This window comes from Nycticebus coucang, chromosome 9, assembly GCF_027406575.1.
Source record: "Nycticebus coucang isolate mNycCou1 chromosome 9, mNycCou1.pri, whole genome shotgun sequence".
Lineage (NCBI taxonomy): Eukaryota > Metazoa > Chordata > Mammalia > Primates > Lorisidae > Nycticebus > Nycticebus coucang.
Genome location: NC_069788.1, coordinates 53,465,416 through 53,490,886, shown reverse-complemented (window position 1 = coordinate 53,490,886; position 25,471 = coordinate 53,465,416). Strand labels below are relative to the sequence as shown.

The window sequence follows — 25,471 nt, the reverse complement described above, 5'->3', positions numbered from 1 at the left end:
AAGCTGTACTCTGAGGAGAGCCACTAATCGGTCTCCGCGATGCTTTTCTCATTTTCCTCTGAGAGCGAGAGCTCCGCGAAAGGAGCCCATCTGGGAGGGAGGAATACTCTTCTGGTGCGTTGAGACAACGGGTCTGGGACCGCCGGGGAGAAACTGGGTGAGTTAAAAGGTCTCTTGAGATGGGACTGGGTTAGGGCGGGACCTGAAAATGGAGGCGGGGCGGGGCTGGTGCGCCGGCTAAGAACCCGCTACCCCCCCCCACTCACGCGGTGAATCTGTGTTGTGCGGTGACCCAGCTTTACTGAGAAAGATTTCAAATGGAAAAGTAAACAAACTAAAATAATGGAACTATGCCTATGTAGACTCCAGATTTGTAAAAGTTAACGTGTGACTGTATCTACTATTTAAAGAAGTAAAAGATGATGAACCGGAGGAAGAACTCGCTTCAGTTCCCCGAGGAGGCAATCACGCTTCTGACGATCTGTTACGTTCTGTCAGGGCATATGTACACACACACGGTGTCCATAAAGTTCGTGTGCAATGTAAAATAGTTTAAAATATATATAGTAATTTCCGAAACGTGACAGTATGACATTGAAACGAACTTTTTTCATGAGATGATTTTTTTTCCATTTAAATGAATGTTTAAGAACAGGCAAACCAATATAGATTGCTATCTTGTACTGATCTTTTGTATTTAACCTCTTGCCAGTTTTTTTTTTTCCTGCCAGGTATCGACTTTATTTTATCTGAGCAGATAATACTGTTCGTTGAGTCCATTACATTGAAAAGATAAATTCATAATGTATTCACATGTTGGACGTTTGGGTTGTGGATTTTGTAAAACTGACAGGCTCTGCCATTGTGCTCTCATGCTGTTTCTTATTCCTGTGATTCAGCATGTTATTAAGACTCTTCCATGTTACTGTTTCTAATTTATCTTAATTCTAATAACTGCAAAGTACTCTTCTGTGATGTGCATTTCTTTGCTTCATTGTACCTTTTCACTCTCTCAGTGAAGAACTTATAAATTCTAGCAATTTCTAAGTACTGCCAGGTATTATTGCACCACGTTCCAGTATTGTGTCCCAGTTTTTATGTCCTTTCGTGTCCTTGCCAATTTGTGGCATTATCAAGCTTTTTTTTTTTCGAGACAAGAGCCTCACTTTGTCACCCTCGGTAGAATACCCTGGTGTCATAGCTCACAGCTACCTCAAACTCTTGGGCTCAAGCAATCCTGTCGTCTTAGCCTCCTCAATAGCTGGGACTACAGGCGCCCTCCACAACCCCCGGCTGTTTCTGGAAACCTGGTCTCGCTCTTGAGCGGTGTCTCGAACTCCTGAGCTCAAGGAATCCTCCCGCCTCAGCCCCCCCAGGGTGCTAGGGTTACAGGCGTGAGCCACCGTGCTCGGCCTTTTTACACAGAATGTCAAATAGGTGTAAAGTGATAGCTCATTACTGTTTCATTTGTCCATCTTTTTTTGGTTCTATGAGTTGTAAACTTCTTTAAATAATTGTTAGAATTTTGGTTTCCTCATCTTCATTACAGCCAGGTGATATTCTTTGTCAATTTTTCTATTGAATAGATTATATATTCTTGTTAAAGATATATGGATATATTCGTTGAGAAAAAGAAAGGGATAAAAGATATATTAGCATAATCTAGATGTTAATCGTGTTCTGGTTGTTGATATTTTAAATGCCTTCTCACAAATATGATAATGTTGTTGTGCATCCTTAATTGAACAGAATAAAAACCTTAATTTTAATGTAATCGGAATTGTGAATTTTTGTGTTATGGCTTGTGTTTACGGGATTTACTTCAAGAAGTTCTTTTCTATTCTTTTTTTTTTTTTTTCAGTTTATGGCCAGGGCTGGGTTTGAACCGGCCACCTCTGGCATATGGGGCCGGCGCCCTACTCTTTGAATCACAGGTGCTGCCCATCTATAGGTTGACCTTTTTTATTTCCTTTTGCAAATTTTAGAATTTACCTTACACTTTGAGGCATTTAATCTATCTACTATTGAATGTGAGATCCAGTTTAATTTTTGTCGTTCATTGAGCTAGTTTTTTCGGGCATCCTCTACAAACCATCTGTCCTTTTCCCATTGTTATGCTGTCCCTCTTCACATATTGAATCTCCATATCCACTGGAATCTATCCCTGAACTCTCCAGTATTTTCTAAAGTTCTCTTTGTTCTTTTTGTTACTATGACATTGTCTTTGGGGAGGGCTGATCTCCTTCATATTTTGTAGTTTGAAGTTAATCATCTGTGCATCTTTTCTTTCTGTGTAAATTTTAGAATGTGTTTATTCTCAAATGTTTATTCTCCATTTGAATTTTGTTCTGGATTGCAACGAATACAGAGTTTTTCTCTCCCCAGTTTTTAAGCTTTCATCTTCTACCCTCCTGCTTTTTTTTTTCCATTGATCAGTTTGGTGGAGATCTGTTTTGCTAATTTTGGAAGTAGTAATGTCTTTTACTTTTGTTAATCTCTTCCATTTGTTGTTGTCTTATCACTAATTTCTACCTTAATCTTTATCATTTCTTTTTTCTTCTTTTTGCTCATTTTACCGCCTTCTTAAATTGAATAATTAGCTCACTGAATTTTAACTTTTCATGTTTCCTGAATATTAGAGGAAAATTTTTTTTCCAGATATTGTTTCTAATTTGTTAATGTGGTTAATCACATTGATAGTTAATCTAAAGGTATATAACTATTATGTACCAATAATAATTAAAAATAAAAAATAATTTTAAAAAGTTATTCTAGTATTAAATTATCTTGACTTTTTATAGCTTCCATAATGGAAGCTATAAAATTATATTATATATATATTATTTTATTATATTATATGTATTGTATACATATATAATATATGTATATTATATAATATATAATAATACATTATTATAATATAACATAATATTAATTATAATATAAAAATGTATTATAATATACATATATTATATAATTATAAAATATATAATGATTATATTATAATAATATAAAATATATTTTACAATATGTTTATAATATATATCATATAATATATTTTTATATAAATGTATGTATTTTTATACCCATAACATGTTCTATAAATACTGTTTTTGTAGGGGAGGTAAAACTTTACCCCTTACCTTTATCTCTCTGACTGGGCCTGAGAATCTGGCATAAAAGAGATAAACAGGAGAAAAGTGTAGGGGAGGGAAGACTTTTCCCTCTCTCCTCTAAGGGTTTGAATCTATCAAACTTATAGCAGGCAGATTAGCAGGAGATAAGATGCACAAATGTATTAACATATATGAGAGGCCTTGCATGAAAGAAAATTGAATACCTGAAACCCTGTGAAATCTATAAGCTTATGTCTTTACTCCCTAAATCCAGTGAGATCTAGAAGTTTATATATTCACTTCATAGTGGGGAGGAGGAAGGGAGATGTAGGCCATCTAAAGGAGAGGGAGATGAGATTCCTGGGAAGGGGATTCTGGATAACTGAATTTCTTTTGGAGGATCTGTCTTTAGTTGGGTAAAAGTTCAGAGAAGCTTCCATCCTGCATTTGCTGTTCTCCAAGTGAACAATTTAAAAGTAATCAGCACAGCAAAACATCAGATTTGGGGATGGTATTTCCTTGACCCCTTCAAAAACATACTGATTTATTTAACACAAGTTGTGTAATACTGGAGCCGTCATAAGAAAATGAAGACACAAAGAATGTCTTTAGATTGAGCAAAGAGAGGCAATTGTGGGAAAGTAACTAAAATATATGGGAGGTAGGAAAAAATAAGAATTATTTTAATAAAGTCTGGTTATTATTTTTGATGATAAGAATTTTTCTTTTTTCTATAGGGAAGGGCTCCTCTCTACACGGGAATTTCATCTCCTGTTTTTAAGAAAAAAAAGGGATCATAACATCTTTCTTGCATCTGCTATTTTTCAAGTGCTTTTTACTCAAAATAGCCAATATGCCAGAAGTGCAATGTTTGGGGATGTCATGCTCTGAATTCCACCACTGATTTGGTTGGTTTTCTATAATAGGTAGCTAATCATACGTCTCTTCAGAAATTGTCCCTTTAATTCTTAGAGGTAGATAGTGGCCCTTCTTCCTAAATACTCGCATTTCAAGGTATGGCTTTATGAGGTTTCAGTCTACCTAAACAGATAGATGGAATAAATACAAATTTAAGAACACCCTAATCAGCACATATACAAAACATTCAATAAAAGTTAGTGTTTGTTATTATTATTATTAAAAATGATTATTTGTAAATTATCTCACAGTGGTACTTAGTGCCTGAAGAAGCTTTGAGCTCAAGATGTGGAGGTGAGAGACTCCTGTGGGCAGGGGTTAAAGGGGGAGGCTTCATGAAGAAGGGGGAACTTCTTGTTAACAAAAAAAAACCCCTCAAACCCAGGATATTTAAAATTATTCTTATAAAACATAATAATTATAGAAAAATGAAAAAGTAATTTAAAATGATTTTAATACTATTATTCATACCCCCTTTTTATAACTGGATGTACATTATGCTTTTGATAGACTTTTTAAGCAGTTATATTAAAATAAACTCCTATTCTTTAGCTGCCCATTGTATGACTATAACTAATATTTTGGTTATATATGACTTACTTATGGGCATTCAGCATTTTTTTCCTTTTGCCAACACTGCTGCAGTTTACATTGAAGTATATATTTCTGTGCATATATTCAAGGGTTTTTTTCAGAGTGTGTACTAAGAAGAGAAATGGATACTCCAGGCTGCCAAAATTGCTGTCAAGTGGCCTTTCTTTACATCCTTGGCACCGTGGGTGTGAAACAGTATTTCACTGTTATTTTCATTTGCATTTTTGTTGGCCTTTTTGTACTTTTTTCTTAACACCAGTTGAATGTTGATACACCTTTCACCAATATTTCTTTTGAATTGTTTTTCTTTTACTAGCTGATTGTTAATAGGTCTTCATAATAGTTTGGATTATTATACTTACCTGTATGTGAACAAATAGTTTCTACAACTGTATTGTTTGTCTCTTAACTGTGATTAGAATGACTCTGGTGTTGTAGGAAATGTTAATTCTCATCTGTTCAAATTAATTCAACAGTATATTCCTGAATACTTTTTGTTTTGAATACCTTATGGTCTATGAAATTTTGCCTTTCCCAGAGGTTATAAATATTCTCTTTATCTTCTTCTAAAATTTTAAAAGATTTTCTTTTCTCATCTGTATCTTAATTAGGTCTGAAATTTTTGTGTATGATGTGGGATAGAGCTATAATTTTCTTTTGATTGCATCTAAAAGCCAGTTCTGAACCTTAATTACTGAATGCACCATTCATTCTCTACCAATTTTTAAGGGTACTTCTACTCTACAGTTTTCATGATCATTTCTAGGCTTTCTGTTTTATCCTACTGTTTTACTCATCAATTTCTGTATAAAGGCTATCCTCTTGGAAAAATGAAACAATCCTATCAACCATAGACCCCTATAAGTCCTCATATTTTTTGAGGAATAATTTATACACAATGCACCTGTATTGATTATACAATTCAGTAAGTTTTATATACCCAAGTGGTTACTACTATAATCAAGATACAGAACATTTCTGCCAACCTAGATCGTTTCCCTTTGTACTATTCCTTGTGCCCTACCTTCATACCCTTGGTCCTAGGCAGCCACTGATCTTTCTATCATTACAGCTTAGTTTTTCCATTTCTAGAATTTCATGGGAATGAGATTTACATCATATATGTTCTTTATTTTCCTCTACAAGTTTTTGATATTCATCTCTTTTGCTGCATGTATATGTAGTTTATTTCCTTTCATTGCTGCATAGTATTCCATTATATGGCTCTATTACAGTTTATCTATTCACTCATTAATGGACATCCACGTTGTTTCTAGTTTATAGCATTGTGAAGAATGTCATTGGTATTTTGGTAGGGATTGCATTGAATCTATAGATTGCTTTGGGTAGTAGGGTCATTTTAACTATATTTTCTTCTAATTCATCAACATGTGATTCTTTTCATTTGCTCGTGTCCTCATCAGTTTCTCTCATTAGGGTTTTCTAGTTTTCATTACAGAAGTCTTTAACCTCTTGGTTAAATTTATTCCTAGGGCTGCTCTGGTCTTGTCTTTTCCTTTCTTTCTTTTTTTTTGGTAGCTATTGCAAATGGGACTGCTTTCTATTTCAGTTAATTCATTGTTCATCTATAAGAATCATAGTGATTTTTCTATGTTGATTCTGCACCCTGCACTACAACTTTACTGAATTAATGTATAAGTTCAAAGAGTTTTGTGTTTGTGCGTGTGTGGGGCAGGGGAGAGGGTGTCTTTAGGTTTTTCTTATGTAAGATCATGTCATCTGCAAACAGGGACAACTTGTTTTCCAATCTGGATATCCTTTAATTCTACCTCCTGCCTAATTGCTCTGGCTAGGACTTCCAGTACTATCTTGAATAAGAGTGGTGACAGTGGGCATCCTTGGCTTTTTCTAGTTCTCATAGGAAAAGTGTTTAGCTTTTCCCTATTCAGTGTATTAGCTGTGGGTTTGTTATATGTTGCCTATATTGCATTGAGGTACTTTTCCTTCTATACATAATATATTGAGAGGTTTTAATCATGAAAGATGTTGAATTTTATTCCATGCTTTTTCTGTATCTTTTGAGATGGTCATATTGTTTTAATCCTCATTCTGTTGATGTGATATATCATGTTCATCGATTTGCATGTAATGAACCATCCTTGCATCCCTGGAATGAATTTCACTTGATTATGGTGTTGTGTCCTTATCTAGTTTTGGTATTAGGGTTATGCTGTCTCCATAGAATGAATTTGAGAATTCTCTCCCCTTCAATTTTTTGGAATAGTTTGGGAATTGTTAGTAGTTCTTTAAAAGTTTTATAGAATTCAGCAGTGAAGCCATCAGGTTCTGGGCATTTCTTTGTTGGGAGACTTTATTACTGATTTAATTGCATTACTCATTATGATCTGTTCAAGTTTTTTATTTCTTCTTGCTTTAATTTTGCTAGGTTGTATGGGTTCAGGAATTTGTCCATTTCCTTTAGGTTTTCAAATTTATTTGGTTCAATTTTGTTTATTTCTGCTCAGATTTTTACATTTTCTTCTACTAGTTTTGGGTTTCAATTATGCTTGTTTTTCTAGTCTCTTGAGTTACACCATTGGGTTGTTGTTTATTTAAAATTTTTTTTGTTTTTAAGATATAGGTATTTATTGTTACAGACTTGCCTATGAATACTGCTTTTGTGGTGTCCCATAGGTTTTGGTATACTGTGTTTATATTTTTCATTTGTTTCAAGGGATTATTATTATTATTATTTTGAGACAGAGTCTCACTTTATTGCCTCAGACTAGAGTGCCTTAGTGTCATAGCTCATAGCAACCTCAAACTCCTGGGCTCAAGCAATCCTCTTTCTTTAGCCTCCTGAGTATCTGGGAGTACAGGTGTGCATGAGCATGCCTGGCTAATTTTTCTATTTTTAGCATAGACGTGGTCTCACTTTGCTCAGTCTGGTCTTCAACTCCTGAGCTCAAGCATTCTACCCACCTTGGCCTCCCAGAGTGGTAGGATTACAGGCATAAGCTACTGTGCCCAGGTGTTTCGTGGACTTTTTAATTTTTTTCTTAATTTCTTCCATTACTTATTGGTCATTCAGGTGTTGTTTAATTGTCATGTATTTGTATAATTCTGAATGTTGTTCTTATTTTATTCACTGTGGTCAGATAACATACTTGATAAGGTTTTGATTTTTTTTAAGAAAAATTTTTGAGATTTGTTTTGTGTCCTAACACGGTCAATCCTGGAGAATGTTTCATGTACTGATGAAAAAGTGCGTTTTCTGCAGCTGCTTGGTGAAATATGTTGGGTGCATAAATATCTGCAACTGTTATGTCTTGCTGAGTTGATCTCTTTGTTATTATACAGAGGGTGCCAAAAAAGGTATACACATTTTAAGAATGGAAAAAATTGTAAATTATATTAAAATTGTAATAATAATATATATCAACAACAAAAGATGAATACAAGTCATTTTTGATTTCTGCAATTACAAGAGGTGCTCAAAATAGTTACCATCATGGTCCAGACACTTCTGATTACAGCAATGTACTGCTTGAGCAACAATTATCAAAGTGTCCACTTGTATTACAGTGCATGCATGCTATTTCAGTTTCTTCCCAAAATACTGCCAGTGTAATCAGTTTTCTACAGAACACCACTTCCTTTAAGGTTCCCCATACTTATCCCTCTATTGTCATTGTACATCCACGATGTTTTTAGAATTTCAAATACCACTTCAAAATAACATTTGCTCCTCTAAGGATAACCATGATTTCACCATTTTCTGACTGTCCTTCCTGTTGTGTGGTGATGCTAGCATTCATTTGATCAATACCATCGTTAGAGCAAACATCATACTACACATTGGTACTGTAATTCATTTTGACTTCAAAAAGTAGATAATAGCTTAAAATGTATATACATTTTTTTTGGCACCCCCAGTATAATGTCCTTGTCTCTTTTTATAGTTTTTGACTTATTTTTTATCTGTTGTAAATATTGTTTGGTTTCTGTTTGCATGGATTATCTTTTTCCATCCCTTCACTTTTCAGTCTATGTGTGTCTTTACATTTAAGGTGAGTGTATTATAGACAGCAGTCTACAGTTTCTTGGGTTTTTAAAAAAAATTTTGACTATTTGGTATCTTTTAACTGGGAAATTTAATCTTTTTAGAAACAGGATCTCAGTCTGTTTTCTGGGGTAGACCACAGTTGCATGATCGTGGCTCACTGTAATTTTAAACTCCTAGACTCAAGTGATCCTCCAATTTCAGCCTCTGAAGCAGTTAAGACTATAAGCATATGCCACTATACCTCCTTTTTTTGTTTTTTGTTTTTTTTAATCTTTGAGACAAGCTCTTATTATGTTACCCAGGCTTGACTTGAACTCCTGGCCTTAAAAAATCTTCCCTCATCAACCTTCCAAAGTGCTGAGATTATAGATATGAGTCACTGTATCCAGTCCCACATTCAAGGTTATTTTATATATTTAATATATACATATATATGCATAATATATGTAAAGATTTTCTATAATGTCTTTTTCTTATCAGTTAATTTGATCAAAGTTATTATTGGTAGGTGAGTACTTAAATTCTTGTCGTTTTATTGATTTCTGGTTGTTTTGTATATCCTTTGTTCTTTTACTTCCTTTCTTCTTTTTTTTTTTTGTTGTTGTTGCAGTTTGGCCGTGGCTGGGTTTGAACCCGCCACCCTCAGCATATGGGGCCGGCGCCCTGCTCACTGAGCCACAGGCGCCGCCCTTTACTTCCTTTCTTATTGTTAAGTTTTGCAGTTCAGCAGTTTTCTTTTGGTATAATAAAGTTTGATTCCTTTCTTCTTCTCCTTTGTGTATTGATTCTGTCAGTGAGTTTTAGACTTCTGTGTATTTTCATGATGGTAGTTAGTATCTTCTTCCTTCTAAATGTAAGACTCCCTTAAGCATTTCTTGTAAGTTCAATCTAGTGCTGATTAATTTCCAGCATTAACATTTTAACAGTTCATGAATATGGATTCCAATCCATGAATATATCTCTCCATTTATTTAGATTTACTAAATTAACTTAAAAGATGCTTAAGGAAAATTTTGGAGTCATTAAAATATTCTGTATCTTGATGAGGGTGGTGGTAACATTTGCCAAAACTCATTCAAATTGTATATTTAAATTTTGTGCAGTTTATATGTTATGTTTCACTGAAGTTGATTTAAAAAGCAAAAGCAAAAATTACTTCAGTTATTATAGTTTTTATTGACATTATTCATAATCATCAGAATCATCTGATTTGTACATCACTTTATCAATTGGTTTTATTCATTGGTTCATTATTGTTTTAATATCCCAACCAACTCAGTCCAGAGATAAATGCTGGCCCCTGTGACATGATAGGAAAGAGAGACAGGCCTGAGCCAGGTGTACTAATAGCAAAGCATCTGTTTCAAACAGAGGCTGATAAGCATTTTCTACAATCGTATTCCTGGACTCAGTTAGATTCCTGCTAAGTTGTACTTGTCAGTGTGTATGATCATGTGACCAAGTTCTGGTTAGTAAAAGGCAGGTAAAAGTGATGTATATTTTTTCAGATCTGGTCTAGAGCGACATATCACTCACAATACTTTATGCCTTTTTTCACTAAGACTTCTTGGATTAGCAACCCTGAGAGCAACCTAAGATGATTCTTAGAGACCATGTGCTGAAGATGGCTGAGTCCCAGGATGAAAGAAGCTTCATCTCCGAGTCACCACTGGAGAGCAGTCTCTCCCAATGGATTCAGAGAGAATCTCTAATATGGATTTGTGGTTGTTTTGTATGTCCTTTTTTTTTTTTTTTTAAAGTCTTTTTACAGACAGGATCTCACTCTGTTGCCCAGGCTAGACTGTAGAGGCATGATCATGGCCCACTGCTATTTGAAATCCTGGACTGAAGTGCTCCATCAGCTTCAGCATCCCAACTAGTTAGGACTCTGTATCCTAACTACTAAAGGATAGCCTTTGTATATACGTAAAACTACTTCTAAGTTCTACTTGTAATCTACTTCTTATATTTTCCCAGCGCTCTGTGTGGTTTGGGTGAAATTCTAGAATCTCATGTCTTGATCATGGATATATAAGGGAAGGGCCTTTACATACATGTGAGCAAAGCAGATCAGGATGAACAGAGAAGCCTAAGAGCAGCAAGAACCCAAAGGATAAGGAAAGTCCTACAGAAAGGCAGAGCAATGCCACAGAGGCAGGAATGTGAATGGTACCATCAGGGTAGACACATGGGGCGTGCCAGCATCCATCAGGGATTGGCAAAATTAGTGAGAGAAACTGATAAAACTCTGCCAATCATAGTCACAAAAGATGTGGCTTAGAATGAGGAGTAAATCTGGAATTAACATCTCCATTTTATCGATGAAGACAATTAAGGTTTATAGAGATTATAACGTTTGTCCTTGTACCTAGCACAGTACTTAGTTTATAGTATATGCACAATAAATATTTGTTGAATGAGTGAATGAGTCATTCATATAACATGTTTAAGTCTGCTACCAGGGATTGGGAACTTGCCTATTTGGTGGTAAATAGAGGGGTTTGGTATTGGCACCCAGGACAGACACATTGTGGTTGAGTATTTTTAAAAGTTTGAATGTTAGTGGGCTCTCTGGAGTGCAGTAGGCCCCATTATTCCCTGTTGCCTTATAACTCACCAAGTTCACACATTTATCATCCATCTGTCTCCTGTGGCCTTCAGTTGTAAGAGATTACTTCCAACCTTTTGTTGGTCACAAGTCATCTTTTAATCAGAGCTTATCTCTAATTCTGTTGTTTTGTTTTTCTCTCTTTCTTGCTATCACCTAGCCATCTTCTATCTCTTATTATCTATTCATATATGTTCTCTGTAATTTTTTTGTTTTTTTTTAATGTCTTAAGTATAAATCCTTAGGTACCTATGGCATTTATACTATGAATTTGAAAACTCAAGCAAAGAGGAACAGGGTTGTATTCAGGTATAGCTTTTATAAGTTTGTGTTACACATATTTAAAGATATATATTGTGCTATGTGATTATTAGGCAAACTCAATAAGCAGTGCTTATAAATTATGCCTACTGTAACTTTTGTAAACATGTCACATTTTATAGGTATTCTGTTTTTTTTTTTTTTTTTTTTTGTAGAGATAGGGTCTCACTTTTATGGCCCTCGGTAGAGTGCCGTGGCCTCACACAGCTCACAGCAACCTTCAACTCCTGGGCTTAAGCGATTCTCTTGCCTCAGCCTCCCGAGTAGCTGGGACTACAGGCGCCCGCCACAACGTCCGGCTATTTTTTGGTTGCAGTTTGGCTGGGGCCGGGTTTGAACCCGTCACCCTTGGTATATGGGGCTGGCGCCTTACTGACTGAGCCACAGGCGCCGCCCGGTATTCTGTTTTTTTACTAGTTGCTATTAACTACCTGGGCATCTAGCATGGGTTACTTTATTGTAATATTTTTGTATCTACTGAATAAGTAATTAGAAGGCGTTGTCATTAAGAAACTTTACAGGTACATGTTAAAGACTCTATAGTTTTATGATTATTGAACAGATAAAACCTAAGGCAAGTGAAGGGAGGAGAATGATAGTACAAAGTGGAAGCTGCCTGAATACTAACTGGGCCAAAGTTCTCCTTTAAGACATCTTCTATAAAAGAAACCTAAGAACCTACTTTACCAGGAAGCCACTGGGAACATTTTCTCTGGAAATCCTGAGACCAGATGATCAAGTAAAGTTTTACATTTTGTTCTTTTCTGGTCATGATCTTCTCCACAGTCTGCTTGTTGTCTCTGGATTCTGAGGATCAGGCCCTCTACCATCTGCCTATTCAGTGGGTGGGATACCATGTGGTATGGGAAAGAAACCCTTCTCTTTCTTAAACCCTTCCTGCATACCCAGGCCTGAGGGAATCTTCTTTCTTACCAGTGTATTGCTTTTTGAAATCTACTCTGGAATTCCTGCTGTGTTTGGGGGGTCAGTCCTCTTTCCATTTCCCACTCTGGCTCTTGCAGACTTACCTCTCTACCTCATTTCTATTTTGCCACTATGTCAAACATGATTTTGACCATAGCACCTTTACCTTATCATAGAAAAAACAAAGCCATCAGTGGAAACTCCACTAACATGGGATCTGATTTATTTATTATTCTGCCTTGCTGAAATGTAGAAGGTGGTAAAAGTTTTGTTTTAATACTCAAGAGGGTTTTTGTTTCAGTAGCTGGCAGACAGAAACATAAGAAAGTAGTTTAGTAAGCTGTCTGCTGTTCAGCTGAGCCATGTGAGCTGTCAGTATTGTCCTTATGTATTAATTTTTTAGTAACTAGACAGTGTCAAAAACCTTTAAATCAGTTTAAGATTAAATGTGTCATATTGAATAACAAGAACAAATATGTTATATGTTAGGGGAGTCACAGAGTAAAAGAAAGTACACTGCAGTACATAAAATGGATAAAGAGCTTGTGTCTAGAATTTTAAAAAATGGCTATTTTGAGGGAGGGAGAGGCAAGATGGCTGACTGAAGCCAGCTTTCCGCAGAGGCTCCTCGTCCAGAGGGAGAAATAATGGCCAGAACCAACCCAATAAAGTGGAAGATGGATAGCTGACCTGAGAGAGAGGATTGATAAGTTCCCATCACCCCTGCTGAGGCAACCTGGGACTCCAAGGAAACAAATTTCAGAGGCAGGGAGTCACAAAGGGAGAGAGACTTTCCCCGTGTTGGAAGGAGCATAGCACCCTGCCTGCTTCTGCTACCCATGGGGCACCACCCTCCAGCTCCTGCCCAGGTCCTGCGATTTGTGTGGCCTGCGGCCGGTGGCTCCACCCTCCAGCTTCTTACCCTGGCTCCTGTGGCCTGCGCACAGCAGTACTCCAGACCTGAGACACCACCCCTGACAGTGGTGACAGCTCTATTGTCCCTCCCACTGGGGTTAGATTTGGGAGAGATACCTCCCCAATTCTGTTGAACACAGAGGGAACCTGACCTGACCTGCAGGGGTTCCAGAGGTGGAGTGTGGCCAATGCAGAGGTGTGGTCTCTGAGAGAGAGAACCACCCTCCTGGAGGGTAACCCACAGCTGGGTACAGACACAAGTGGAATACTCCCCAGTTTCCAATGATCATAGGAGGGAATCAGGCCTGGACTCCTCCCACCTGCAGGTGGCACAGTGAGACAGCCCAGTGGGGGAGACATTGTCTCCTCTTTGACTTAGGTGCAAATCCCTGGTGTACTTGAGTATGAGAGAGAGCTGGGCTACAGCCCTGCCAGGTACCAGTGACTAGGGGTGCCAGTGATGCAAAGTGGGAAAAGAGGCACCAGCCCCCCTGGAATAATTCTTTTGCTGGGCAAGACTTTCTGACTCCATGGAACACTGGAGCGAGTCACACTTGAGTTGCCAGTGGACTCCTGCTGTACAGTTGCTGGAGACCTTTTGAACTCTCCCACTTGATCTGTGTTTGTGCTGATTGGGACAATTGGTTTGGAACTCTTGATCTGAGCCAATCACCTGGGGACTCTCCAAGGTTATATCCTGGTTGTGTTGTAGAGGGAGGATCTGATTCTCCTCTCCCAGTTACGCTAGTGGGGTGCAGGGTGTCTTAATTGCTTGTATTCCTCCGTAGCTGAGATTTCAACCAAAAGTCAGTGATCCACTAGAATTGGTCTCAGTCTAGCTAAATAAAAGGAAGACCCACCTTGCCGCATCATACCAAGTGGGTCCTCAGAGTCTCAGGCTATAGTACTGAACAGGACCTTGGTAAAGCTGTAGGGAAAAGCACTCTGGTAAAAGGCTGGTTAATTACATCTCCAGGAGCCCTTAATTTAATTCCACTGTGCTAGCCTCACCAAACAAATGGTGAAAAATAACCAAGGGGTGGAATCAGTGGAAAAACTCAGGCAACATGAATAACCAGAGTAGATCAACTTCCCCAGGATATGACAAAGGAGATGCAACAGAAGATCCCATTCATAAACAAATGGCTGAGATGTCAGAAATTGAGTTCAGAATTAGGATAGCAAATAAGATTAATAGAATTGAAGTAAAATTGGAAGTAGAAGTTCAAGGAGTAATTCAAAAGTTGTCTCAATAATTCAATGAATTCAAAGATAAGATCACCAAAGATTTAGACAAATTGAGGCAAGAATTTGCATCCCTCAAAGACCTGAGAAATACAGTAGAAACCCTCAGTAATAGGATGGAGCAGGCAGAAGAAAGGATCTCGGACATTGAAGACAAAGCTTTTGAACGCTGCCAAACACTCAAAGACAAAGAGAAATGGAGAGCAAAGATGGATCATTCCCTGAGAGAGTTGTGGGACCATTCCAAAAAAAAAAAAAAGCAAACACTCACCTTATTGGAACTCCTAAAGGTGATGAGAATGATATGAAAGGTACAGATGCTCTACTCCAAGAGATTTTAGAGGAAAACTTTCCAAACATGTCAACAAATATTAAAATTCAGATAGCAGACACTTTCAAAGCCCAGCAGGACTTAATCCAAATAAAGCATTCCCTAAACACATTGTAACTAACTTTGCCAAAGTTAATATAAAAGAGAAAATCCTGCAAGCAGCCAGATGTAAGAAAATCATAACCTACAAGGGGAAGAATATTAGAATGACTGCAGATTTTTCTGCTGAAACTTTTCAAGCAAGAAGAGGATAGTCATCAACCTTCAATCTCCTAAAACAGAATGACTTTCAGCCCAGGATCCTGTATCCAGCTAAATTGAGTTTCATTTATGATGAACAAATCAAATAGTTTAATGACATTCACACATTGAAGAAATGTGCCATAACTAAACCAGCTCTTCAGGATATTCTCAGACCCATTTCCATAATGACCACCACAATGCTCTACCAGCAAGCAAACTCACCCAGAAAATATTGATCAAAATCCAACTTCCACAGTGGTGAAAGGATTAAAAACATTCCCTGGTCTTTCAAAAAACTTGACACCCAAAATACCACCAGGCTTATCAATAATCTCAATTAACGTGAATGGCTTAAGTTGTCCACTAAAGAGGCACAGGTTGGCTGACTGGATACAAAAACTCTGGAAAGATATCTGCTGCATACAAGTATCTCTTCTTATCTTAAGGGATAAATAGAGACTCATAGTGAAGGGATGGACATCTATAAGCCAGGCAAATGGAAAACAAAAAAGCAGGGGTTGCAATTTTATTTGCAGATACATTAGGCTTTAAATCAACAAAAGTAAGGAAAGACAAGGATGGTCACTTCATATGTGTTAAAGGAAACACTCAACACGATGAGATCAATTATTAACATTTATGTGCCCAGCCAAAATGCTCCTCAATTTATAAGCGAGACCCTAACAGACATGAACAATTTGATATCTTTCAGCACCTTTTAACACCCCTTTGGCAGTGTTGCATAGATCCTTCAAGAAGAAACTAAGCACATAAATTTTTGGACTTAAACTTCACCATACAACAATTGAATTTAATAGACATCTATAGAACATTTCATCCTAATGGAGCATCCTCCAAACTTGATCATATCTTAGGTCACAAGTCAAACCTCAGCAAATTTAAAAGAAAAGAAATTATTCCATGTATTTTCTTAGATCATCACGGAATAAAAGTTGAACTCACCAATAGCAGGAATCTGCATACTGGTACATGGAAACTAGCCTTATACTGAAAGATAGCTGGGTCAAAGATGAGATCAAGAATGAAATTACCAAATTTTTGGAACAGAATGATAATGAAGACACAAATTATCAGAACCTGTGGGATTCTGCAAAGGCAGTCCTAAGAGGGAAATTTATAGTGCTGTAAGCTTTCCTTAAGAGAACAGAAAGAGTGGAAGTCAGCAACTTAATGGGACATCTCAAGCAACTGGAAAAGGAAGAACACTCCAACCTCAAACCCAGTAGAAGAAAAGAAATAACCAAAATTAGAGCTGAATTAAATGACATTGAAAACAAAAGAATTATTCAGAAGATCAATGAATCAAAAGCTTGGTTTTTTGAAAAGTTTAACAAAATTGATAAACTCTTGGCTAGCCTAACCATAAATAGAAAATTAAAATCCCTAATTTCATTAATCAGATATTACAAAGGTGAAATAACAACAGACACCTCCGAAATTAAAAAAATCCTTAATGAATACTACAAAAAACTCTATTCTCAGAAATATGAAAATCTGAAAGAATTTGACCAATACTTGGAAGCACGCCACCTTCCTAGACTTAGCAAGAAGGAATTGGAAATGTTGAACAGACCTATATCAAGTACTGAAATAGCATCAACTATACGAAATCTCCCCCCAAAGAAGAGTCTGGGACCAGATGGCTGCACATTGCAAGTCTACCAAACCATTAAAGAGGAACTAGTACCTATATTAAATAACCTTTTCCAAAGCACAGAAAAAGAAGGAATACTTCCCAACACATTCTATAAAGCAAATATCATGCTGATCCCCAAACCAGGAAAAGACCCAACAAAAAAAGAAAATTATAGACCAATATCTTTAATGAATATCGATGCAAAAATATTCAATAAGATCCTGGCAAACAGAATCCAGCATCACATGTAAGAAATTATGCACTATAACCAATTTGTTTTTATCCCAGGGTCTCAAGGATTGTTCAATATATGTAAATCTATAAATATAATCCATCACATAAACAAAATAAAAAACAAAGAACATATCATTCTCTCAATAGATGCAGAAAAAGCTTTTGATAATATCCAGCATCCTTTTATGTTCAGAACACTTAAGAAAATAGGATAGAAGGGACATTTCTTAAACTGATAAGAGGCCATCTACAGCAAACCCACAGCCAATATTGTATTGAATGGAGTTAAATTGAAATATTTTCCACTTAGATCAGGAACCAGGCAAGGTTGCCCATTGTCTCCACTGCTTTTTAACATTGTAATGGAAGTCTTAGCCATTGCAATTGAGGCCAAAAAGGCGATTGAAGGCATCCAAATAGGAACAAAGGAGATGAAACTTTCACTCTTTGCAGATGATATGATTGTATATCTGGAAAACCCCAGGGATTCAACTACAAAACTCTTAGACGTGATCAAGGAATACAGCAGTGTCTCAGGTTATAAAATCAATACTCACAAATCTGTAGTCTTTGTATATACCAACAATAGTCAAGTTGAAAAAAGTATTCAAGGACTCTATTCCTTTTACAGTGTGCCAAAGAAGATGAAATATTTGGGAGTTTACCTAAAAAATGACATGAAGAGAACTATGAAAATGTGTGAAAAGTAATAGCTGAAGATGTTAACAAATTGAAAAATATACCATGCTCATGGCTGGGAAGAATCAACATTTGTTAAAATGTGCATACTACCCGAAGCAATATATAATTTTAATGCAATCCCTATTAAAGCACCATTGTCATACTTTAAAGACCTCAAAAAAATAATACTTCATTTTATATGATATCAGAAAAAACTTCAATTAGCCAAGACATTACTCAGAAATAAAAACAAAGCAGGAGGGATCACTCTACCAGACCTCAGACTAAACTATAAATCGATAGTGATCAAAACAGCAATGTGCCAATGGTACTGGCACAAAAACAGAGAGGTAGATGTATGGAACAGAATAGAGAACCAAGAGATGAACCCAGCTACTTACTGTCATTTGATCTTTGATAAGCTAATCAAAAACATTCAGTGGGGAAAAGATTCCCTATTTAACAAACGGTGCTGGGTGAACTGGCTGGTGACCTATAGAAGACTGAAACTGGACCCACACCTTTCACCATTAACTAAGCTAGACTCTCACTGGATTAAAGATTTAAACTTAAGACAAGAGACTATAAAAATACTAGAAGAGAGTGCAGGGAAAACCCTTGAAGAAATCCGTCTTGGCGAGTATTCATGAGGAGGACCCCCCGGGCAATTGAAGCAGCTTCAAAAATACACTACTGGGACCTGATGAAACTAAAAACCTTCTGCACAGCCAAGAACACAGTAAGTAAAGCAAGCAGACAGCCTTCAGAATGGGAGAAGATATTTGCAGGTTATTTCTCTGACAAAGGTCTAATAACCAGAATCCACAGAGAACTCAAACGTATAAGCAAGAAAAGAACAAGTGATCCCATCACAGGCTGGGCAAGGGACTTGAAGAGAAACTTCTCTGAAGAAGACAGGCGCACGGTCTACAGACATATGAAAAAATGCTCATCATCCTTAATCATCAGAGAAATGCAAATCAAAACTACTTTGAATATATCATCTAACTTCAGTAAGATTAGCCCATATCACAAAATCCCAAAACCAGAGATATTGGCGTGGATGTGGAGAAAAGGGAACACTTCTGCACTTCTGGTGGGAATGCAAACCAATTCGTTCCTTTTGGAAAGATGTTTGGAGATCACTTAGGGATCTAAAAATAGATCTGCCATTTGATCCTGCAATTTCTCTACTAGGTATATATTCACAAGACCAAAAATCACTTTATAACAAAGATATTTGCACCAGAATGTTTATTGCAGCCCAATTCATAATTGCTAAGTCATGGAAGAAGCCCAAGTGCCCATTGACCCATGAATGGATTAACAAATTGTGGTATATATACACCATGGAATATTATGTGGCCTTAAAAAAGATAGAGACTTTACCTCTTTTATGTTTACATGATGGAGCTGAAACATATTCTTAGCAAAGTATCTCAAAAATGGAAGAAAAAGTATTCAATGTACTCAGCCCTACTGTGAAACCAATGTATAAGCACCCACACTTCCATATGAAAGCTATAACCCAACTACAGCCCAAAATGAAGGGGAAAAGAGAAGGGGGAGGGGAGGGGAGGGAAGAGGATGGGGGTACAGTGTGGGTAATTGGTGGGACCACACCTATGGTGCATTTTACAAGGGTACATGTTAAATCTACTAAGTATAGAATATAAATGTCTTAACCCAGTAACTAAGAAAATGCCGGGAAGGCTTTGTTAACCAGTTTGATGAAAGTATTTCAAAATGTATATTAAACCAGCACATTGTACCCCATAATTGCATTAATGTACACAGCTATGATTTAATAAAAAAAAATTGGCTATTTTAACCAGTATTGAAGGGGTACAGTCCACTGCACCCATGTGAGGTGAATCAGTCTCATTTGTGCTCCTTGAGGTACGAGAGGTCTCAGAAGGAACATTTCCAGTACTTGGTCTGCAGTCATGCCTTAAAGGAAAGAAAATGCCAGAGACCCTCCCCAAGTTGTAGCTGGAGACAGATCATTTGTCTGGGGCAATGGACCATTGCACTTAATCCCCTACCTCTATTTATGCAAAAACTTTTTTTTTTTTTTTGCAGTTTTTGGTCAGGGTTGGGTTTGAACCCACCACCTCCGGTATATGGGGCTGGCGCCCTACTCCTTGAGCCACAGGCACCTTCCAACGCAAAAACTTTCAGTTAGTCATATAGGGAAGTAGGCAAACAGAACAGACAACCCAGCCCTTTGTGGTTCATCTCCAAACAAGATATTCTTGGTTTAGAAAGTGTGTACGTACTCCGCTGTGTTAATGCTGATAAGGAATCTTTACCTTTTGTCTTCCTTGTTCTTGGATTATTTTTATCTGATGATTTTGGGTATATAAGAAGGTGAATAAAGACAGCTGATTGCTGCTGTGCCCAAGCAAACACCAGCCATCCCTTAATAAATCATTTCGTCTACAGTGTTTGCCTCTGTGTCTCTGACTAGGCCAGTGGACAGCAACACAGCATGAAAACAATCAACTTGTAATAGACTGAATTGTGTCCCCTGAAATTCACATTTTGAAACCTTATCAGGGGACACAATTCAGTCTATTACATGTTGATTGTAACCTTAATCTTTTGAACCTTAATCTTGGTGTGAGTATTAGAGATAGGGACTTTAGGAAGATAATAAAAGTTAAATGAGGTTGTAAGGGTAGGACTGTAATCTGATGGATCTGGTGTAGTTAAAAGAGAAAAGACCTTGAGATTATTCTTTGTGTATATATATATATGAAGAAGCCACAGGGAGATGTGACTCCTCTGGTTTGAATGTGTTCATGTGTTGGAAACTTTTGTTACTTGAAATCTTCTATCTTCTAATGAAAATGGTCATTCTTAATGTAATAGTGTTGAGCGGTGGGGCTGAATAAGAGTTGATAAGGTCATGAGGACTCTGCTTTCATGAATGAATATTGTTATCCTAGGAGTGGGTTGGTTATGATGAGAATAGTTTTGTTATAAAAGAGTTCAGCCCTTTCTCTCAAGTGCTCTCTCTTGCCCTCCCACCTTCCACTCCATCTGATGACGCAGCAAGAAGGACCTTGGCAAATGCAGGCCTCTTTACTGCAGACTTCCAGCCTCCAGAACTATAAGAAATAAAATGCTACTATTTTTAACAAGTTACTCAATCTCAGGCATTCTGTTATGGCAACATAGACTAAGACAGCAAAAACCTACAAGCCAAAAACTGACTCCGCTAACACCTCAGTTTAGGAATTTTGGCTTCTAGAACTGTGAAAAAATAAATTCCACTTAAGCTACCTAATTTGGTATTTTGTTATGGCAGCCCAAGCAGATTAATACAGAACCCAATATTTAAAAATGGGAAAAAAAATGTAAAATAAACCCACAGGGTGATACTACTGCACATCTGCCACAATGGATAACATTAAAAGACACTAGCAACTTAAATTTTAAAAAAAGAAAAAAACTATTTTGGGGAAGGATGTGGAACAATAGGAATTATCTTTTGTGTGTGTGTGTGTTTTTCCTTCTCTTCCTTTTTTGGTTTTATTCTTTTAGTGAGGTGACCTACAAATTTAAGATTTTAAATTTTGACAGACCATTTTCAAAAGCTCTAACCCTTCAATCTCTTACACTTTCATCATCACAGTCAGGTCACACACAATAACAAATAATATACATCTTTACACAAAAATGGAGCACACAATTTATCATCCTGATAACTGTGTTCAGATTAGTATTATGGGAGGAGTCTTGCAATGGTTTTGTAAATGCACGCTACTTCGTCCAGATTAGTTTGATCTTTGCAGAAATGCACTTATTTTCTCTCCATCCCTTGAGTGCATGTGTTGTTCTTCTCAGGACGTGTGATTTTGTTCATTTAAATATTTTCATATTCTTTGGCATCAGGAATCACTTAGATGAGATAGCTCCACTGTGGTGAGAGCGCGACCTTTCCAAAGGTACTCGTCTGTTATCTGTGAACTGTTTTGGTGTTCTTGGACTTGGCACTCAGTTGAACTGCCTTGGGGAGAGGTTGAGCAGGAGTGTGGAGAACTTCGGGCATTGTCTGGGGCCCCAGACTGAGCCACTGAGATGGGCGCAGGAAGCCACTGTGAAAGAACTCGGAATTATCTTCTAGATTTCATTTAATATTAGGTTTGTGAGGTTCATCTGTGTCCATAAATATGGTTTTAATTTTCATTCTTTTTTATTCCAATGCATGTAAATTTGTACAGCTACTTGCAAAAACAGTTCAGCATTTGATCCAACAGTTCTACTCCTACATATACAAACAATAGATAAGTGTGTACATATATACCAATGTATATACACAGTAACATGCATGGCATTGTTTGTAATAGCTGAAAAAGGTAAACAACTCAAATGTCCAGCAACAGTGGAATAGATACTTAAATTGTGGCATATTCATAAAATGGGTTATACAATAATAAAAGTGAATTATCAGTGTTACGCATAGCAACACAAGTAAATCTGTTCAAACCTGATGTTCTGAGTAAAAGATACCAGGCACAAAAGACTAACATATTGTTTGGTTTCCATTTTATATACATTTCAAAAATAGGCACACTAAATTACATTGTTAAAAATTAGGTTAGTGGTTTTATTCAGGAAAAACAGAGGGAGATTTGGGACTGGAAGCAAGTTGGAGGCGGCTCTGGAAAGGCTGATTGATTTTTAATTTTTTGACTTATTTAGTGATTACAGTGGTGTTCATTTTGTATTTGTTTATTGAGCTCTGCATTTCTGTTTTGTTATGATTTTCTGTTTATATATTATGCTTCCCAATTTAAAAAAGTTTAAGCTAGGCATGGTGGCTCATGCCTGTAATCCCAGCACTTTGGGAGGCTGAGGCAGGAGGATTTCTTGGGTCCAGATTTGAGACCAGCCTGGGCAACAGAGGAGACCCTACCTTTACTAAAACAAAAGAAAAAAAATTAAAGAATGTTGGATCTTATACTAAGGAAATGCTTTTTCAATGAGAAGGGTTTTTTAAACATCCCGAATCAATTTAAAATTTCCAATTTGCTTTATAGGTAGGTTTATGGGTTGATTAACAGCGACTCACTTTCCCCTTCAATATTGAAATAATGAATTAATATAACTGAAATATTTGCTGCATAATTAACAGTCGTGTAGCATATTACTGGTTTTATAAATAAAAGGATAAAGTCAACTCACCAGATATTTTGGGAGTTGCTACTGTCATTGACCTAATGCTGTTTCCCATGGGACATGAAATAGTACAGGTTTATGGGTCACTTCCCATAGGTATTCAGGCCTTTTGTAGAGAAGCATAACACAACTGGGTACTAAGCTTGTACACTTGCATCTTGCATATTTTCTGAAAAGTCAACAGATAAGTGAATGATTCTGTAAAAATCACAGAAACATACAGAACTGTGGCAGAAAGTAGATGTTTATCAAAACCTATTTTCTCTTTTTTCTAAGCACAGTTGGAGAATAATTAACCCTCCTTCCCTGGAGTTAGGAGTTCTCATGTAGATGGGAAACACAGAGCCCTTCGAGAGAGTTTGGAAGAGCCAATGATAAATTTTTTCAAAGAGAGGACCCACTGAATTGCAGATATAATAAAATAAAACTCATTTCACCTGGGCTCAGTGGCTCAGGCCTGTAGTCCTAGCACTCTGGGAGGCCAAAGCAAGTGGATTGCTTGAACTCAGGAGTTCGAGATCAACCTGAGCAAGAGTGAGACTCCATCTCTAAAAAATAGCGGGTGCAGTAGTGGGTGCCTGTAGTCCCAGCTATGTGGGAGGCTGAGGCAAAAGGATCACTTGAGCCCAAGAGGTTGAGGTTGCTGTGAGCTATGATGCTGGTGGTTCTCTACCAAGGGTGACAAAATGAGACTCTGTCTCAGAACAATAAATAATAAAAAAATAATAAAAGTACTGGAGGTGGCGGGTTCAAACTCAGCTCTGGCCAAAAAACAAAAAATAGTAATAATAAAACTTACTTCGGTTTCCTTCTTAGCATTGACCATGGCTTAGCATAAGTTTGAGAAAAAACATACTGTGTGTAACCTGTATTGCCTTTTAATAGTTGATAGGGGGTGCTATGGGATGGTGTTCAGTGAGAGTAGAATAGTGTTTACAGAATTTTCTGACAAAAATGAAAACCAAATGATCTCCAAGGCTTCCCTAACTCTAAGAATTCCACAGTTGCTCTAAAATAACTGTATGGTAGACAACCTTTACCATATTTTGCATAGGATTATCCTCAATTAAAACCATGTAACATTGGCACTTGAATAGACAGAATGATGCATGGAAGATAAAGTCCAGAAACAGATAATAAAGGTATCATTTCTAATTATTGGGGGTAAAGATGGACTTTTTTTTTAAGACAGTGTCTCATTATGTCACCCTGCATAGAGTGCTATGGCATCACAGCTCACAGCAACCTCAAACTCGTGGGCTGAAGTAATTCTCTTGCCTCAACCTCCCAAGTAGCTGGGAGTACAGGTGCCCACCACAATGCCTGGCTATTTTTTTTTTTTGGTTGTAGTTGTCATTGCTGTTTGGCAGACCTGGGCTGGGTTCGATCTTGCCAGCTCTGGTGTAAGTGGCTGGCACCCTAGCCGCTGAGCCAAGATGGACTTTTAAAATAAATAGCATTGAGACAACTGGATAGCCATTTGTAAAACATTACATCCCAGGATAAACTCTAAATAGATCAAGATATAAATATAAAAAACAAAACACCTTTAACCTTGCAAAAGCAAACTATATTACCTAGTTGCATGTACCCTCATATTAATCTGAAAAACTAAAAAATAAAAAAAACAAACACCTAAAAATATTCAAATACAGGTTAATTTTTTTATTCTTAGAGTGGGAAAGACTTTTTTCTAATTATTGCTCAAACTCCATGAAAGAAAATACTGGTAAATTCAATTACATAAAAATGAAAAGATGAAATAGCAAATTTCAACATAAGCAAAGTTAGGAGATTAATGACTATTTGGGGAAAAGTATTTTGCAACTCATATTACAAAAAACTAATCTTTCTATAATATTTATAGATCTTCTGGAACCAGAATAAACCTTTGTTTCTTCACACATTGTATTATCCTACATCTGTGGAAAGAAATGAGGAAGATGTGTCTCCTATTATGGACACAGCTCTAAGACAGATTGCTAAGTGGACAATGGTATGGAATGTGTGTGCATTATCCTGTGAAAGGGAAGGAAAGAAAAGTATATGCATATATTTTGTTTGTATTTGCATAAAGAAATACTAAAAGGTGAAGTGTGTGAATGGGATGGGGTGTGGAACTTCTCAGTGTATATGTTTTCATGTAGTTTTAATTTTGGGGTCAATATATAATATTATAAAATAAAATACAGGCTCAGTGCCCGTAGCTCAGTGGTTAGGATGCTGGCCACATACACTGTGGCTGGCAGGTTTGAACCCAGCCGGGGCCTGCTAAACAATGAAAACAACCAAAAAATAGCTGGGCTTTGCAGAGGGCCCCTGTAGTCCCAGCTACTTGGGAGGCTGAGGCAAGAGAATCACTTAAGCCCAAGAGTTTGTGGTTGCTGTGAGCTGTGACACCATAGCATTCTACTGAGGGAGACAAAGTAAGACTCTGTCTCAAAAAATAAAATAAAATAAAAATAAAATA

General features: G+C 37.0%; 1 long non-coding RNA gene across 1 annotated transcript; it reads left to right on the top strand.

The window, feature by feature from the left end:
- The first annotated feature begins 21 nt into the window (after positions 1-21).
- LOC128593472 (uncharacterized) lies at positions 22-25,471 on the top strand. The gene is made up of 3 exons (XR_008382362.1): positions 22-157; positions 10,218-10,387; positions 24,869-25,471. It is a non-coding gene; the product is annotated as an uncharacterized LOC128593472 (long non-coding RNA).